The sequence below is a fragment of the Giraffa tippelskirchi genome, chromosome 6 (genome assembly GCF_054371585.1).
Source record: "Giraffa tippelskirchi isolate mGirTip1 chromosome 6, T2T-mGirTip1v1.2.pri, whole genome shotgun sequence".
NCBI lineage: Eukaryota > Metazoa > Chordata > Mammalia > Artiodactyla > Giraffidae > Giraffa > Giraffa tippelskirchi.
The window spans coordinates 112,834,088-112,851,701 of NC_137280.1; the positions used below are offsets into that span (position 1 = coordinate 112,834,088).

Sequence of the window (17,614 nt, forward strand, 5' to 3'; positions counted from 1 at the left end):
TTCAAGAAACTCAGTTCCTGGATTTCTTATATGAGACTGTAATACTTGAATCTTGTTTCATAGATAACTATAGATGACTATTAAATGCACTGTTATGTCTTATTTTCTAAACCACCCCTTTCATGAGGCTTCTACTGATTAAGAACCAACAATAGCTCTCACAATTGCCTATATCAGAAGATTCAGCTTTGATGTCTGGCTTTCAAAGTTAGTATAATATGGATTCTAGCCACACATTCAACAAATTTGAGATAACATTAAGACCAAAACTTAACAAAAACAGTATAAAAAAGGAAAAATAGAGACTAATTTCATTCCTTAATTAAAAAAAAAAATCTAAGTAAACTATTATCAAAATATTACCAAATTCACTAGTATATTTAAAAAATCAGAAATATAAATGAGCTTACCCAAGAACAAGATGATGGCTCAACAACAGAAAAATAACCAACGTAATTCACTACTTCATAAAATAAGAAGCAAGTATCACAGGGCACAAAATCCTAAGACTGCTTCAACAGATGCTAAAAATTATTTGGTATTTTTACTAGCTATTTGTTTTAGTTTCCTATGGCTGCTGTAAAACATTACGACAAACTTGATAACTAAAAAATCAGGAATTTATTCACTCACAAAACCTGAAAACAGTGACATGGGGCCAACATCAAGGTGTCGGGGGGCTATGCTCCCTCCAGGAATCTATTTCTTGCCTCTTGCAGCTTCTACTGACTGACAGTATTCCTTGACTTGTGGCCATTATCACTCTGGTCTCTACCTTAGGGACACCATCAGCTTCTCTTATGTCCGTCCGCCTGTGTCAAATCTCCCTCAGCCTTTCTTATAAGGACATTTTTTACTGTGTTTAGGGCCTATCCAGATGATCCAGAATAATCTATCTCCAGACATTTAACTTAAAACTACAAAGATCTTTTTTCCTTATAACATTACAGAGTCCACAGATTAGCAACTGATCTATTTGGAGACCCATTATTTAAAAAAAAAAAGAAAAGAAAAAGCAGTTTTACCCTCTATTAGTTGGTTAGGGCTATCATAACAAGCTACTGCAGATTGGATGGCTTGAACAACAGACATTTACTTTCTCACAGTTCTAGAAGAAGCTCAAGATGTACATGCCAGCATGGTTGGTTTCTACTGAGGCCTCTCTCCTTGCCTTGCAGACAGCTGTCTTCTCACTTTGTCTTTTCTCTGTCACATGCATGATCTTTTCTCTGTGTGCATGCAATCCTGGTGTCTCATCCTCTTCTTATGAGGACACCCCTTATACTGGTTTAGGAACTCACCCTTACAACCTCATTTAATCCTTTAAAGCCCCTCCCTATCTCTAAATACAATCACATTAGAGGCTACGGCTTCAGCATATAAATTTGGGGGGAACAGAACTCAGTTCACAATGCTCTCTAAGTAGGTCCACATCAGGAAGGAGTCAAGGATCTATTCAAGGCTAGCTGAAATTTTCTAACCACAAAAGACTGAATGGAAGTTCTATTTGAGTCTTTATTACTTTACTACCCAAGACTGGGCCTAAAGGGTTCTTACGGTATCTATTCCTTCTTCTCTCCTCGTCTCATCAAGATACTGCTTCCTGGAAATATGGTTCCACTTTTCCTGTTTTCTGAAAATGTTTCCCAAACCTCAATCAGAAAAAGCTAGCCCATATACTGTTCGTGAACTTTCAAATAAAAACACTGTAGGTTTTGTCTACCAAGTTGGGTCAATTTATTTAGAAAACTGTGTGTGCTGTCATTAGCAAGTATCTTCAGAAACTGTGCAAGGCAAAACAATTTTTGTGAAAATTTATAAACAACCCAAATCTACATAGGAATCAAAATCTGTAAGGAGTTCACTGTTAAGCAGTTGATTTTGGGTGGAAGAATCAGGGTGGATGTTTTTTATTTTCTTTTATATTTCAGAATTTAAAAACTGTTTCATAAAAATATACACATCTTTGGGTTTTTTACATGGCTATTTAATGACTATGTTTACTCAAAAGGACCTTCAAAAGGATCTATTAAAATCTATCGTCTGCACCCCCTCTGCATCTTTCTGAAACTTACAGTCCTAATTTAAGTGTTCATCTTTTTTGTACTAAAGATACAGCACAGAAATTATAAGCTATAATAAAAACTTAAATAAAATTATAATTGAGAACTTCTATATTTAATTTATATTCACTTTAGAAAGTTTTATCTGGACATGTGTAAAATTTACCGGTGATTAACTATGAAGTTTGTAATAATTTTGGTGAAAATACAGGTCTTAAATAAAAACACAACCTAATATTTTGGAAACTGTTTCAATGAGAACATGAGATTTGTCTTATGTTTCTACTGAAAGCACAAGAACAAAACTTTCTGGTTCATATAAATATTATATACATGCTACGTGTGTTTTATGTGATCAGCCTTTCCTCACTCTTGTAAAGTATATCATTGAGAAGTAAAAAATCTCCTGAATCAACAGAAAATCTTACTAACAAATACTAGCAAAATTTACACTAAAAATTCAAATTTTCCCCTCAATGTAAAATCTTCTGATTGGTTTGCTATCTATTTCTTTTCCAACAATAAAAACTTTTACATAATGGCTAAAAATATAAATCTAAGGAAAAAGAATTGCCTTAAAAATGCTTCTTCTATATGCAAAAACACTGTACCAAAAATACTGGACACTGTTTTCTTTCATGATTAAACCTCTAATCTAACTGGGAAAAGTTATTAATGTTGTAAGGGCCTGGGTTGTCTTACTTCAAAACAATTGTCCCTGTGACATCAATTCTGTAAATGATAAGGCTTCTCCTTTCCCCCAGGGGCAACTTCAGGAGTGATTTTTCCAGTCTGATCTCTATATTAAACAGGAAAAATACTGTTTTTCTTCTATATACTCAGTCTATCTTCTAATACTCAACCAAAATTTCCTTCACAAAGGAAATCTTCATTTGAAATAAAAAACATACTCTAGATTGACCTAAACAATTAGGCAATATTAAAAATAGTGATTATAAGGAAATGAGAATAAGGAAAAAAGCCATTTATTTTTAAATATAGCACCAGCACTACATCTGCATAGGCTTCCCTGGTGGCTCAGATGGTAAAGAATCCACCTGCAGTGTGGGAGACCCGGGTTCGATCCCTGGGTTGGGAAGATCCCCTGGAGGAGGGCATGCAACCCACTCCAGTATTCTTGCCTGGAGAATCTCCATAGACAGAGGAGCCTGGAAGGCTACAGTCCATGGGGTCACAAAGAGTGGGACACAACTGAGCAACTAAGCTCACACCTGCATAAACAAAATATGACATCTTCACAAACTTTGAAAAACTGCTCCCTTCTATAAAAGTTAGATGGAGCAGGGTATCACTTAATAGTATTTTCTATCATATTCCCTTCAACTAAATGAACTTGACTATAAGGCACTAATACTAGCTATAACATTTAAAATATGCTGAGGTATTATCTATTATATAAACTTTCTTCATAGGCTTAGATCTTTATAAAATGCTCGATATACAACATTTTCATTTCTTTTTCTCATATTCTACAACACACAAATTTGATATCATTCACAGAATTAACTAACCACTATTTTAAAATGATGTTACAGCAAAATGAGAGAGTGCAAAAGTAGAATTATGGTATATCTAGAAAATATACTCTCTCCAAAGAAATCAAATCAAAGTAAAAACTATATTACAGATGGCTTAACTACCCAAATTATTAAGAAAAATAAGGAACCATCTCTAGTGACAAAAAAAGCTATATAGAAAAGACCTCCAGGACTTCCCTGGTGGTCCAGTGGTTAAGACTCTGTGCTTTCATTGCAGGGGGTACAGGTTCAATCCCTGGTCAGGGAACTAAGATTCCACATGCCATGCAGCACAGCCAATAAATATAATTTTTAAAAAAAAAAAAAAAAAGAAAAGACCTCCAGTATTTCAACCAATTTCCAGTCTAGTAGTTGGTGATGAATAAGAAGGAATAGAGGTATAAGAAATCTACTGCACTCACCTTTCACACAGGGTTATGTAATATAGGTCCCATTTCTCCCAAATGATAGAAAAGCTTGCTGACAGGGTGGCACATGTTTCACTGGGAACATTTCCGTGATATATATATGAAGGCTTGGGATCCTAGACCTTGATTTAACCACAGATAAATGGGGAAATGGAAACACTGAAAAGGGAAGGGATCAGAGATTCACAGATATCAATGCAATTCAACTTAACAAATACTGAGCACCGATTTCCGCCTGGTTTTGAAGGTCTCAAAGAACACCCTGAATAAGCTACTCTGCTTCAGTGTCCTCATCAAAATGGCAGTGTTATTTATCTCCGGTGAAGTGATACGTAAAAGTGCCAGTAACAAGTCAACACCCCAAAATGGCTATTAATCCTAGTATTTTCACTAATTAACATAACCATTGTGCTCTCTTTGGTGACAGAATAAAAATTTCTTGTCTTTAAAATTTTAATTCCTTAATCAGCAAAATAACTCCACATTTGCTCATTAATGTAGGTGATAAATTTTATGACCTTGGGTGTTGGAATTTTGAAATAAATTACTCACTGTCTAATTAAAAATATTAATTAACGTTAGATCATAATTACATTTTCTAATCCTCTTGTTCATTTTCAACTCTAGAGTTCCACTTTCTAGGAAGTTTGTTTCCCTTTAGGCAACACAAGGGTCCAAGGAGCAACAGCTAAGTTTTAAAGAATTCTGATTCTATCACCAAGTCCAGTTCAAATAGAACAAAATATTCACATACCCTCATAATAATCAACCATGGTTTAGTCTATATATGATACTATCATTTTCTATATGATAAGATCCTATTTCTACAGAATGTGTTAGGGTTTAGTACTTCCATAAAAGCCAGTATTTTCTTTACAAAAAAAAAAAATAGGTATTTTCTGAATATGAAAATTTTACACAGTCCAAAACTTTTTTTAAATTGTTCTACTCCATGAAAAAAACTACATGTAAAATATGATAAACTCCTTCTTTCCCCCTTTAATAATGAACTCAGGTATATAAATAATAAAACTACGCAAAGCATCATTCACATTTTATCAATCACATTCACTCAGTGACACTGCATTTGCATTAAAATATGAATTCACATAAAAAGAAATACCACCATATTATGAAAAGGCCACAAATTTTCTGGACTGTAAAATTAAAATAAGATTGATAAATAAACACACGTGGTATCCTCATTTCTCCAGAGGTACATGCTGTATATTAAGGAAATGAGATGGCAAACATTTACTATATGTAAGAGACTTCTGAAGAGGTTTCAAAATGAACCCACTGGTACTTAACCCTTCTTGAGTTACAGACTTGATAGTACTCATAAACGATACAGACATCTTCTCAGAAAAAAAATGTATATGCGCATATACACAAAATGTATCAATTTCAGGATTTTCACAGACCTTCAGGAGACAGAACCCATACAGATTAAATATCCTTACACAGACCTTTGATATTCAGTGAGTATTTTCACAGTGACCCAAAGGGTCAAGGCCTGTGGTAATTGGCCATTTTGTAGAGGCCCACATTTGAATCAAACTAAAATAAAGCTGGAAACGGATATGAAACAGCAAATACCCAGCTAGTGAAGGAGCCTGGCATTCACCTCTCAGTTTGACTCGGGCATCTTTACAACTCATTATTAGTAGAATAAATATCAAGGAGTGCTTTGGTGCTAATCATTAATATATTCAGAAGGTCTTTGAACTTCTCACAATAAAAAGAGTACACTGTGCTTTCATATCCTAAGTCTATTTGGCAAGAAATATCACGATGAGTCTCTAAAAGATAACAAGAAATAAAGTATATGATCTCCACAGATAGCTATTTGTTAATATATTTATTAAATTCACATCCTCTAGAAGGAACTTTAGTCATAGTGTATAGAGATAAAAGATACAAACCCAATCTTCTAAGAGAAATCAATATGATACACCAAGTTTATTTCTGAAAACACTGACCACAAAGAACTGTGTGACAGCTGTTTTATTATAGACACGCTAAAACAATTTAAATGTCAGATATATGTAAAAAATGCTTTATTTCTTATAAAGTTCTAACATGGGTTTACTGATAGCCTTCATTGTCCGTACTAACTTACATAACAATTCCACATTAAAACAAATGATTAGAAATCCATTTAATTTTCTTAAAGAAGATTGGGATGAGAAAATGTGATATGCTGTACTGTGCTTAGTCACTCAGTCATGTGCAACTCTTTGCGACGCCATGGACTGTAGCCCACCAGGCTCCTCTGTCCATGGGGATGCCTCCTGTCATTGGAACCTCTTTTTTAATCTTCATCCCTCTTATAAGCCCCATACTGCAAAGAGCCTCAGCCCCAAGCAAAAAGAGCCACCACCACAGGCTTAGATATGTGGGTATATTCATTCTTACTCCTCACAAGATAGAAGGGTGCCTGGGGAGAGCATTATCACTTTTACTCCTAGAACTTTCAGAGGGGAAAAGTACAGTTGATCCTCCATATCATCAGGTTCTGCATCTGTGGGTTCAATCAACTCCAGATCAAAAACATTTGTAAAAAAAAAAAATACAGAGAGTTCCAAAAAACAAAACTTGAATTTGCCATGCACCAGTAACTATTCACATAGCATTTACATTGTATTCATAGCCATTTACATAGCATTTGCATTGCATTAGGTATTAAAAGTAATCTAGAGATGATTTAAAATGTATGGGAGGAGGAGTGTATGTTATATGAAATACCACATCTTTTTATACAATGGACTTGAGCATCCGCAGATTTTGGAATCCACAGTAAGTCTGGTAACAAAAGGACAACTGTATAGTTTCTGGCTTTTCAAATTGAACCTCTAGCTATATTTTTCCATCAAACCACTGCTACAGATGGTTGTTTCACTCCAGGTACTATTTATATTACTCTGAGTTACATTATGAATCTCATCAACTTTGAGAGCTAAATCAGAAACTCAAATCATATTTATCAAATTGTTTTCCAAGAGAAAGAAGTTAGAAGTAAAATATCGATGGCTTCCTGAGTATGCTGTGTCACTGTACTAAGCAGTTTACACAAATTCTCATTTAATCAACAAAATGAAGTAGAAATGATATCTATTTAACAAGACCTAAGAGAACCAAGGCTTAAACGGGTAAGCTATAATAACTTGCCAGGGCTAGAATTCAAATGCAGTTCAATCTGATCCAAGTCTGTGCTCTTGGCCACTACACTTCAGTATATTATATGTATATTTAAAGTTTCAAATATCACTGTATAATATAATCTTATATCATGAATTGTTGCATGCATGTGTGTATATAACATGCAGTTACAAACAGATATGCATTAAACGTTTCCGACCTTCAAAATCAACGTATTTAAAATTTTCCACATATTTGAAAAGCAACTGAAAAATTTCATCTATGTATGTGATTTGAGCCTCACTAGAAATTCTGTTACACAAATTTATATTAATACACTAATGAACAAAAATAGCAAGCTAAATAACCATTACCAAGCTTTCACATAATGTGATTTCCAGGTAATGTTCAGTTCAGTTCAGTTCAGTCGCTCAGCCATGTCCAACTCTTTGCAACCCCATGAATCACAGCACGCCAGACCTCCCTATCCATCACCAACTCCTGGAGTTTACTCAAACTCATGTCCATTGGGTCGGTGATGCCATCCAATCATCTCATCCTCTGTCGTCCCCTTCTCCTCCTGCCCTCCATCTTTCCCAGCATCAGGGTCTTTTCAAATGAGTCAGCTCTTCGCATCAGGTGGCCAAAGTATTGAAGTTTCAGCTTCAACATCAGTCCTTCCAATGAACACCCAGGACTGATCTCCTTTAGGATGGACTGGTTGGATCTCCTGGCAGTCCAAGGGACTCTCAAGAGTCTTCTCCAACACCACAGTTCAAAAGCATCAATTCTTCGGCGCTCAGCTTTCTTTATGGTCCAACTCTCACAGCCATACACGACTACTAGAAAAACCATAGCCTGGACTAGATGGACCTTTGTTGACTAAGTAATGTCTCTGCTTTTTAATATGCTGTCTAGATTGGTCATAACTTTCCTTCCAAGGAGTAAGCGTCTTTTAATTTCATGGCTGCAATCACCATCAGCAGTGATTTTGGAGCCAAAAAAATAAAGTCTGACACTGTTTCCCCTTCTATTTGCCAGGAAGTGATGGGACCGGATGCCATGATCTTAGTTTTCTGAACGTTGAGCTTTAAGCCAACTTTTTCACTCTCCTCTTTTACTTTCATCAAGAGGCTCTTTAGTTCTTCTTCACTCTCTGCCATAAGGGTGGTGTCATCCACATATCTGAGGTTATTGATATTTCTCCCAGCAATCTTGATTCCAGCTTGTGTTTCTTCAAGCCCAGCATTTCTCATGATGTACTCTGCATATAAGTTAAATAAGCAGGGTGACACTGTACAGCCTTGATGTACTCCTTTTCCTATTTGGAACCAGTCTGTTGTTCCATGTCCAGTTCTAACTGTTGCTTCCTTACCTGTATTCAGGTTTCTCAAGAGGCAGGTCAGGTGGTCTGGTATTCCCATCTCTTTCAGAATTTTCCACAGTTTATTGTGATCCACACAGTCAAAGGCTTTGGCATAGTCAATAAAGCAGAAATAGATGTTTTTCTGGAACTCTTTTGCTTTTTCGATGATCCAGCAGATGTTGGCAATTTGATCTCTGGTTCCTCTACCTTTTCTAAAACCAGCTTGAACATCTGGAAGTTCACGGTTCACGTATTGCTGAAGCCTGGCTTGGAGAATTTTGAGCATTACTTTACTAGCATGTGAGATGAATGCAATTGTGTGGTAGTTTGAGCATTCTTTGGCATTGCCTTTCTTTGGGATTGGAATGAAAACTGACCTTTTCCAGTCCTGTGGCCATTGCTGAGTTTTCCTGGTAATGTATGAGGCAGCAAAACTGAAATTCTGCTTAGTTAATGGTAATTTCAAATAACGTGAACTTTTATACTTCACTTTCTTTCCCCAAACCTCCAGTTATACTCTTGTAGAAGAAAGAACTGCAGCATGGTATTTTCTCAGTAGAGATACTTTATAAGCTATGAGAATATTTTAGTCTTTATACTTTCATTGAAGGCTAAAGAAGAGGGTGGCAGAGGATGAGATCGTTAGATAACATCACCAACTTTGAGCAAACTCCAGGAGATAGTGAAGGACAGGGAAGCCTGGTGTGCTGCAGTCCATGGGGTTACAAAGAGTTGGACATGACTTAGCAAATACTTTCATTACATTAAAAATGAATACTACTGTGTTTTAAAATTTTAAACAATTTTTGTTTCTTGGCAATTTTTCTTTTTAATATGCACTGATTCTTGAAATTTATTGATCTTGGCAACATGGAAGTGTCATGTTACCATTCTGATTGTTATATGATGTCAACTTTACAAAGAAACCTACTTAACCAGCTAGAATAGGCCATAACACAGTTTCAATTTGTCACTATTGCAAATATAACAATCATCCTATTGTTACTGAACTCAGGTTCAGCTGCTCACCGCTCAAAAGCCAATAGTAGAGAGGCAAATGTTGGCAGAAAGGAAAGTTACTTTAGTCAGAAAGCCTGCCAACTAAGGAGAAGGTGGACTCATGTCCCCAAAACCAACTCTAAAGATTCTGCTCAGCTATGTGATTTTTAAAGGGAAAAGGGGGAAGTGATCTCAGTTAATCATTGAAGCAGATAGTTAGGTTCTGCATCATTTTCCATTGCGTGCAGGATGGCTGACTCCTAACGATCTTTCTTCAGATGTTATCATGCCCGTGTGGTCTGCCTGCAGGATTGCTAAGGGGGCTGCTGGAGTTAGAGAGCAAGTCATTCTTTAACTACTTAATTCTTCACTCCTACTTCTTTTAGTCAAGGGAAAGAATCAACAGGTTAGGCAAGGTATTGTGTGCATTTAGTAGAATGTAAATCAGGAATCAGGTTAAATGTTACCTAGTGATCTCATTTTTATACTTAAGGCTTAACAGGAACAAAAACAGACAAACAGGAAAGGAGCAAAGAGCTTCTTACACATCCCTACTTGTCAGACATCACTTCATTTCTATGGGATTAGGGGCAAAAGTCCATCTTCCATAATTTCTTCACACTGACATATGATGTCATATAACTAAAGTGGAAGACAGGTCTGTGGTGCCTCTTTGCTCACAATTTTAGTTGCCTTCTTATACATACAGGCAAAACAAGGTATAATTATTTTGATGCTCACAAAAATATAGATTCTTAAGAGCAATAGTGTTAATTCCATTCTCTGAAGACCAGTTCTTCAAATAGTGCTAGCTATAGATTCAGTACTGCTCACAATGGAGCAGCTTATGTTATGGTTACAGTTTGGTCATCATGCAGTTAGCTTTTTTCCCCTGATGGTGGTGATAGCATCTGTAAAACAATTCAGGAATGTGCATCAGACACTGAGTCTGTGACTCTATTGTCCTAACCATTAACTGCTCAAGCCCGCTCTTTTGTGACTCAGGGATGATTGAGAGATTTCTGTTTCTCTACAAACAAGAGGCCAGAGACAAAGGGAAGCCTCTGTACTTTGGGGAGTACTGCAGGGTTCTGCTCAGTTCTACCATACATGTACAATATTTGCTCAGGTTGACATCTGGAGGGACAAACTGCAGGGCCATAGGGTTTGTGCATCTTCAAACTTACTAGGCGTCATACAGCTGCTTTTCAAAGAGGGCTGTACCAATTTACATTGACACCAGCAATGTATACAAGTTCTGATTCCCCTGCAAAAGTATTTGGCAAATATCAGACCTTCACATCTTTGTCAATATGATGGTTGTGCCAATACTATCTCATCCATGTTTGTCACCTGACATTCCATTGGTTCATCAATGATATTTATTATTGATATAAATTTTTTTTTTCTTAGTGCTGACACTGTATTGCAACAGTGTTTACATATTTTATTTATCACTTCCAACTTGCTGTGATTCAAAACATTTAAAAACTCAGTTTGTAACTCTGGAAATAAAATTTCTCTCTCTTAAGGAATGTTCTAGTTTGCCGTAAGTTATGACAATATCTGTTAAAAACAGTTTAACCTCTCCATTATTATATTACCTGGTTTTTGAGGATACTATTAAATAAAAAGAAATTGTTTCATCCTCTGCTCATTTAAAGCACTTTATACATCAGTTATTTTACTTAGCCTAATGTTAGCTGTACCTTCATTAAGTTAACTCTTTTAAGGCTAGGACTGTCATGTTGCACTAATGTCATGCTGTACTATTTTTAAGATATAAAACACCAGAGCACCCTACAAGTCCCTCCTCATTCCCCTTCCAGTGCCATCCTTTCATGGATAAACAGTATCCTGACATCTAAAAACAGATTCGAACTTTATGTAAGTAAAATTATACAATATGTGTTATTTTGCCTCTGGCTTCTTTCAGTCAACATTATATTTATACAATTCATTCACAGTCTAACAATACTATAGTTCATATATTCTCAATGATGTATAGTATTTTCTTGTATGACCATACTACAATTTATTTATCCATTCTACTGTTTACATGGGCAGTTTATACACTTGTGCTCTGATAAATAGCACTGCTATGGACTCTGTCATCCATGGCTTTTGGTGAACATATATCTGCATTTCAGTTGACTATATACCTAGAAGTGGAATTTCTGAGTTACGTAGTATAAGTATGTTCAATTTTAGTAGATAATGACAAATAATTTTTTCAAAGTGGACTACCAAAGCCTAATTTTGAATTCATTCATTCACTCATTCCCTAATTTAAAAAAATATGTTAAGCAGAAATTCGTTAGATGGTTCACACCAAGTTTCTGTATCTCCATAGCACTTGTTCCTTCCTATATTCATTTTCTTAAATACCTAAGGTGTGCCAGGCCCTGTTCTACATTTAGTGACCACTGGATTAATAAGACAGATTCCTCACTCTCATGGTACTTACATTCTAATGGGGAACAAACAATAAATCACAGGTGATAAATAAGTTTTTTAAAAAAGATGTAAGATCAAAAAGTGGAAAGTTCTACTGAAAAAAAATAAAACAGAATAAGGGGAAAGAATGTGGAGATGGGAAACAGGGTCCCAATTTTGATAAAATGTGTCAGGTAGCTCTAAAAAATAGTGAAATCTGCTTTGAAGTAGCTGGTAGTGAGAATAACTACATTTAGCACGTATTCTGAAAGTAAGGTAACAGGATTTGTTGACAGATTTGATATGGGGTGTGAATACAATAATTATGATAGTTATTCATACATGTTTGGATGAATAACTCTAATAACAAGTCTGTAGTATGAATACCTGCCATGGGATACACACTCATTTATTAGGTAGTTTTTAGACAGTTGTTCAAGTACTGAGTATATCCTCTATAGTAATACTTAGAATGTATTTCAAATCTTCCTCTGTTGCCATTCCAATAATCAGTCAACAATAACTCTGTAAATAAATATTCTTCTTAGAGGAAAAGATTTACAAATAACACAAATAAACATAGGTATGTCTGTATGTGTGTGTATTTATATACATACATATGTGTGTATATATGTGTGTGTGTATATATATATTATATATATGAAGATTATATATCTATAATCTTAATAACATCAAAGGCTTAGAAGATTTCTTTGTTTTTTTGGCAGTGCCGCACGGCACGCAGGATCTTAGTTTCCTGACAGGGATCGAACCCATGCTCGCTGCAGTGGAAGTGCGGATTCTCTCTCTCTCTTTTTTTAATGTCGATAGCCATTTTACTTATAATTGCCAAAATCTAGGCTAGGCTTCAAAAATACGTTAACCAAGAACTTCCAGATATACAAGCTGGATTTAGAAAAGGCAGAGGAACCAGAGATCAAATTGCCAACATCCTCTGGATCATAGAAAAAGCAAGGGAATACCAGGAAAACATCTACCTCTCCTTCACTGACTACACTAAAGTGTTTGACTGTGTAGATCACAACAATTTGTGGAAAATTCTTCAAGAGATGGGAATACCAGACCACCTGACCTGCCTCCTGAGAAACCAATATGCAGATTAAGAAGCAACAGTTAGTACCGGATATGGAACAACGGACTGGTTCCAAATCGGGAAAGGAGTGTGTTAAGGCTGCATATTGTCATCCTGCTTATTTAACTTATATGCAAAGTACATCATGTGAAATGCCAAGCTGGATGAAGCACAAGCTGGAATCAAGATTTCAGGGAGAAATATCAATAATCTCAGCTAGTGCAGATGACACTACCCTTATGGCAGAAAGCAAAGAGGAAGTAAAGAGCCTCTTGGTGAAGGTGAAAGAAGAGAGTGAAAAGGCTAGCTTAAAACTCAACATTCAAAAAACTAAGATCATGGCATCTGGTCCCATCACTTCATGGCAAACAGATGGGGAGACAATGGAAACAGTGACAGACTTTATTTTCTTGGACCCCAAAATCACTGCAGATGGTGACTGCAGCCATGAAATTAAAATATGCTTGTTCCCTGGAAGAAAAGCTATGACAAACCAAGAGAGCATATTAAAAAGCAAAGACATCACTTTGCCGACAAAGGTCCATCTAGTCAAAGCTATGGTTTTTCCAGTGGTCATGTGCGGATGTGAGAATTGGACCATAAAGAAGGCTGAGTGCCAAAAAACTAATAATGCTTTTCAACTATGGTGCTGGAGAAGATTCTTGAGAATCCTCTGGACTGAAAGGAGATCAAACCAGTCAATCCTAAGAGAAATCAACTCTGAATATTCATTCGAAGGACTAACGCTGAAGCTGAAGCTCCAATAGTTTGGCCACCTGATGCCAAGAGCCGATTCACTGGAAAAGATCCTGGAAAAGACTGAAGGTGGGAGGAGAAGGGGATGACAGAGGATGACATGGTTGGATGGCATCACCAACTCAATGCACATAGTTTGAGCAAACTCCAGGAGATGGTGAAGGACAGGGAAGCCTGGCATGCTACAGTTCATGGAGTTGCAAAGAGTTGGACATGACTGAGCAACTGCACAACAACAGAAAGGAAAACAAGTGTCCTTCAACAGGTGAATAAACAAACTGGTACATTTATAAAATGGAATACTTTCAGCAACAAAAAAGCAACAAACTACTGATACATGTAATATCTTGAATGAATATCAAGATATATACTGGAAATGTGGATTCTTAACCACTGAACTACAAGGGAAGTCCCTGAGAAGTGATTTTTTTAAATTAATATGTCACTATTTCAATGAATGAGTAGCTAACAATATCTTAAAGAAGACTGACAAATAGATCGATCAATTAAAAAAAAATTTTTTTAAGTACAAAAAAACAAATCCTTTAAGAGGTACCTTGAGGAAGTTAAAATTTTAAATGTTTTAATGAGCATACTATGACTTAAGGTAAAATTTCACTCCCTGTGCTAATTACCAATTGCCTCTGTATTTTTAATGTTAACTTTTTTTCTTATTGTTTTTATTTGAATTCATAACAATGCAACAGGAGACAAGAAATTTGGGTTGAGATTCAATAATACCAACACATAGTAACCTATATTAACCATATGAATGGAGAAATAACACATAAGTCTTTTTAATTCTCCTAGTTTATTTTTTTGCTCTTAAAAATGAGAATTGTAATACTCGCATGCTACATCCTAAGAACTAAAAATCACACAGAGTGCTCTATACTTGGTTTTGTGTTCCCAGGAAATACTAAGAGGAAAATCAGTCTTAACAGACAGATTTGTCACATCAAACTTGCCTCTTTTATGATTGGTAATCAGTTGACAACCTTTTTCTCTTTAACAAAGAAAAAAAAAATGAAAATATTAAGGGCCAAGTATACAAAGTCTTATGGGCTTCGCCAGTGGCTCAGTGGTAAAGAATCTGCCTGCAATGCAGGAGATGCAGATTCGATCCCTGGGTCGTGAAGATCCCCTGGAGGAGGACATAGCAATCCACTCCAGTATTCTTGCCTGGAGAATCCCCACGGACAGAGAAGCCTGGTGGGCTACAGTCCACAGAGTTGCAAAGAGTCGGGCACGACTGAAGCAACTGAGCATACATACACACACACACACAAAACCTTAGTATGTACTTATCCAGAAAGTTTTATACTTGATCTCCAGTTTTTGTACAGGAAGGAAGAAAAATAAATGAAAATTTCCATACAGAATTATAAGGAGACTAATCATTTATTAAATGAGTCAAAATATAGCACATAATATATAAAGTGCAAATAAAAAGGAAAAAAGAAGATATGGCTTAATTATAGGATGGTCAATAAATGTAATTAATTGTAGAGCTTTAAAAGGCTTCAGAGTAAGACTTGGAAGAAAGCAAGGGGCCATGGGCAAGGAGTAAAAAATGAGCATGCTAACATCACAGAAAACAGTTAGAATCAAAAAGCAAAACAAAAGTAAAAAATTTAGAAAATTACTATCCACAATGAAAGAAATTCCCAAAGCTTAATCCAACAAATGAGCTACACTGGAGAAACAGTACACAGTTGAAACTATAAAATACACAGTAGAAACTGTAGACGCTTAAGAATGAAAGAGGTAATTCATTTTACAAAGGGTTCAATTGAACTTGGTACACCCCTGCATCTAAAGGCTAAGACAGTAGAACAGTTCTGATAGTCCTATTCTCAACCACACAGCCTGGTGAAAGAAGGCTATATTCTCCTCTACTGAGAATGGAAATTGTTTTCACTTATTTCAGTTATTAAATGCCTACTGTGCAGATTGCTATGGTTTCTTCCCTTCAAGGTATTTACAACAAGAAACAGATAATAAATAACTGAAAAGATACCCAGGAGTCACACCTCAAATAAGCAAATAAACAATCCAAAGTAGCAACATGTCAAGGAAGAAGTAACTGTACATCACTGCACAGCATGTGACAAGGGTCATGAGTGTCACATGGATAGAAATGTCTGGCCAAGAGATGTTAAATGAGGAAGCTTCCAAGACATGATAGACTTTCAGGAGCTTTCTGAAACAGAAAAGTTGACGAGTGTATATTTCAGAGGACACTCCACTGGGAAAAGGCTCTAAAAGTGAAATAGAAACATTATAACTAACTAAATAAAGCTAGTCAAGTCACTTTTTTAAACAGGGTTAGAGATAGTAAACTATAAGTTTCCTCTCCTAACATCTGTGCTAAATGTTTTACATGCATTACCTCATTTAATCCACACATTTTTCTCATTTAGAGCTGTTATATTCCTTTTAGCAGGAAGGAAATTGAAACAAACGATGAAGAGACTTGTCCAACATCACCAGGAAGTGGTGCAATCAAGAGTAAAACCCAAGCAGTGGGACTCAGGAATCCTGATTTACCTGCCTTCTCTACTAAGGGTCCATAATGGCTGAAATGATTAAGGTCACTTATTGTCAGAGCTTTGTATAATGTCTGGGTCACAGTAGGTCCCTGGTAAATAATGGCCAAAACAAAGAAAGGGAATGATAAAGGTGGGCAATGTGATACAGAAAAACTACTGATTTCCCTCTCTCTCTCTCTGATAATGCAATGTTCCGAAATCAATGAAGAAAATCTGATGAATAAAACACCTATATTATCTTTACACAGTCTCTTGAAAGACTAATGAGAAGGCTCAAGGAAGTCAAGAAAGCTCTAGTCTTACTGATGTCCTTTCCTAATATAGAGGATTATTCATTTCAGTGGGTTGACTTGGATATACAGATATATCTAAACTATTAGTAAAAATAAAATAAAATAGAATTCACATTAATTAAAAATACAGCTATTGGTATTTGTAATGGCTAAAAATGAAATGTTTATTTCAAGATTACAGGAGTAAAAAGATCAAATATTCTAGACTGCATATAATAGACATGGCAATGCAATAATTGCATCTCTCTAATTTGAGTAACTCAACTGAAAGTCAAAAAAAAACTGGAAAAGTACTTTTAGATTCTCAAGTTTGCTAACTTTAATTCTTAACAAATAAAAAAGCATATTAAAATAAGAAAAGGCAGAAGCTAGATTATATCTTTCCAGTTATTTGGACACATTTCTATTTATAATTTAGGGAGAGAAGGGTGATTGCTTCTTCATGCCTGCCAGCCCAACACCACAGGTTGCCCCTGCATCTCAAAGAAAAGTCAAACTAAATACTCTACTGTGGTTGGAATATATCCCTGATTCAAACATCCACTAAAGAGGTTAGTTTCCTTTTGACAGTCTATCTCCCTTAGGGTGAATATAAATTTTTATTTCACCAATTCTATTTTCAGGAAAACTCCCCCCAGATATTCTCCCTCCTTCGAATACAGAGCAAACATCCACTTTCTACATTTTTTCAGTGCTAGAGATCAATGATAAATGTATGCATGGGTTCATTTACCCATATGGGAAATGGAAACTGCTGTTTTAACTCTAAGACTACTCCATGGAACAAATGGATTAGGAAGTTTAAACAGTTCAACTGACCATAAATTCATGATAAATCTGTAGAAAATGCCTTCATGAATTCTGCAAAACATACAACCATAAGGCCACCAGCACTCAATGTGAAATGTCTGGTGACTGATATCCTGAATACTTGACATGCAGATAACTG

At 35.8% G+C, this 17,614-nt stretch overlaps 1 protein-coding gene and 1 non-coding gene across 4 annotated transcripts in view; one reads left to right on the forward strand and one right to left on the reverse strand.

The window, feature by feature from the left end:
* Positions 1-17,614, reverse strand: part of COMMD10 (COMM domain containing 10) — a 180,153-nt gene that overhangs the window by 69,743 nt on the left and 92,796 nt on the right. The window lies entirely within an intron of this gene.
* TRNAE-UUC (transfer RNA glutamic acid (anticodon UUC)) lies at positions 3,797-3,869 on the forward strand. The gene has a single exon. It is a non-coding gene; the product is annotated as a tRNA-Glu (tRNA).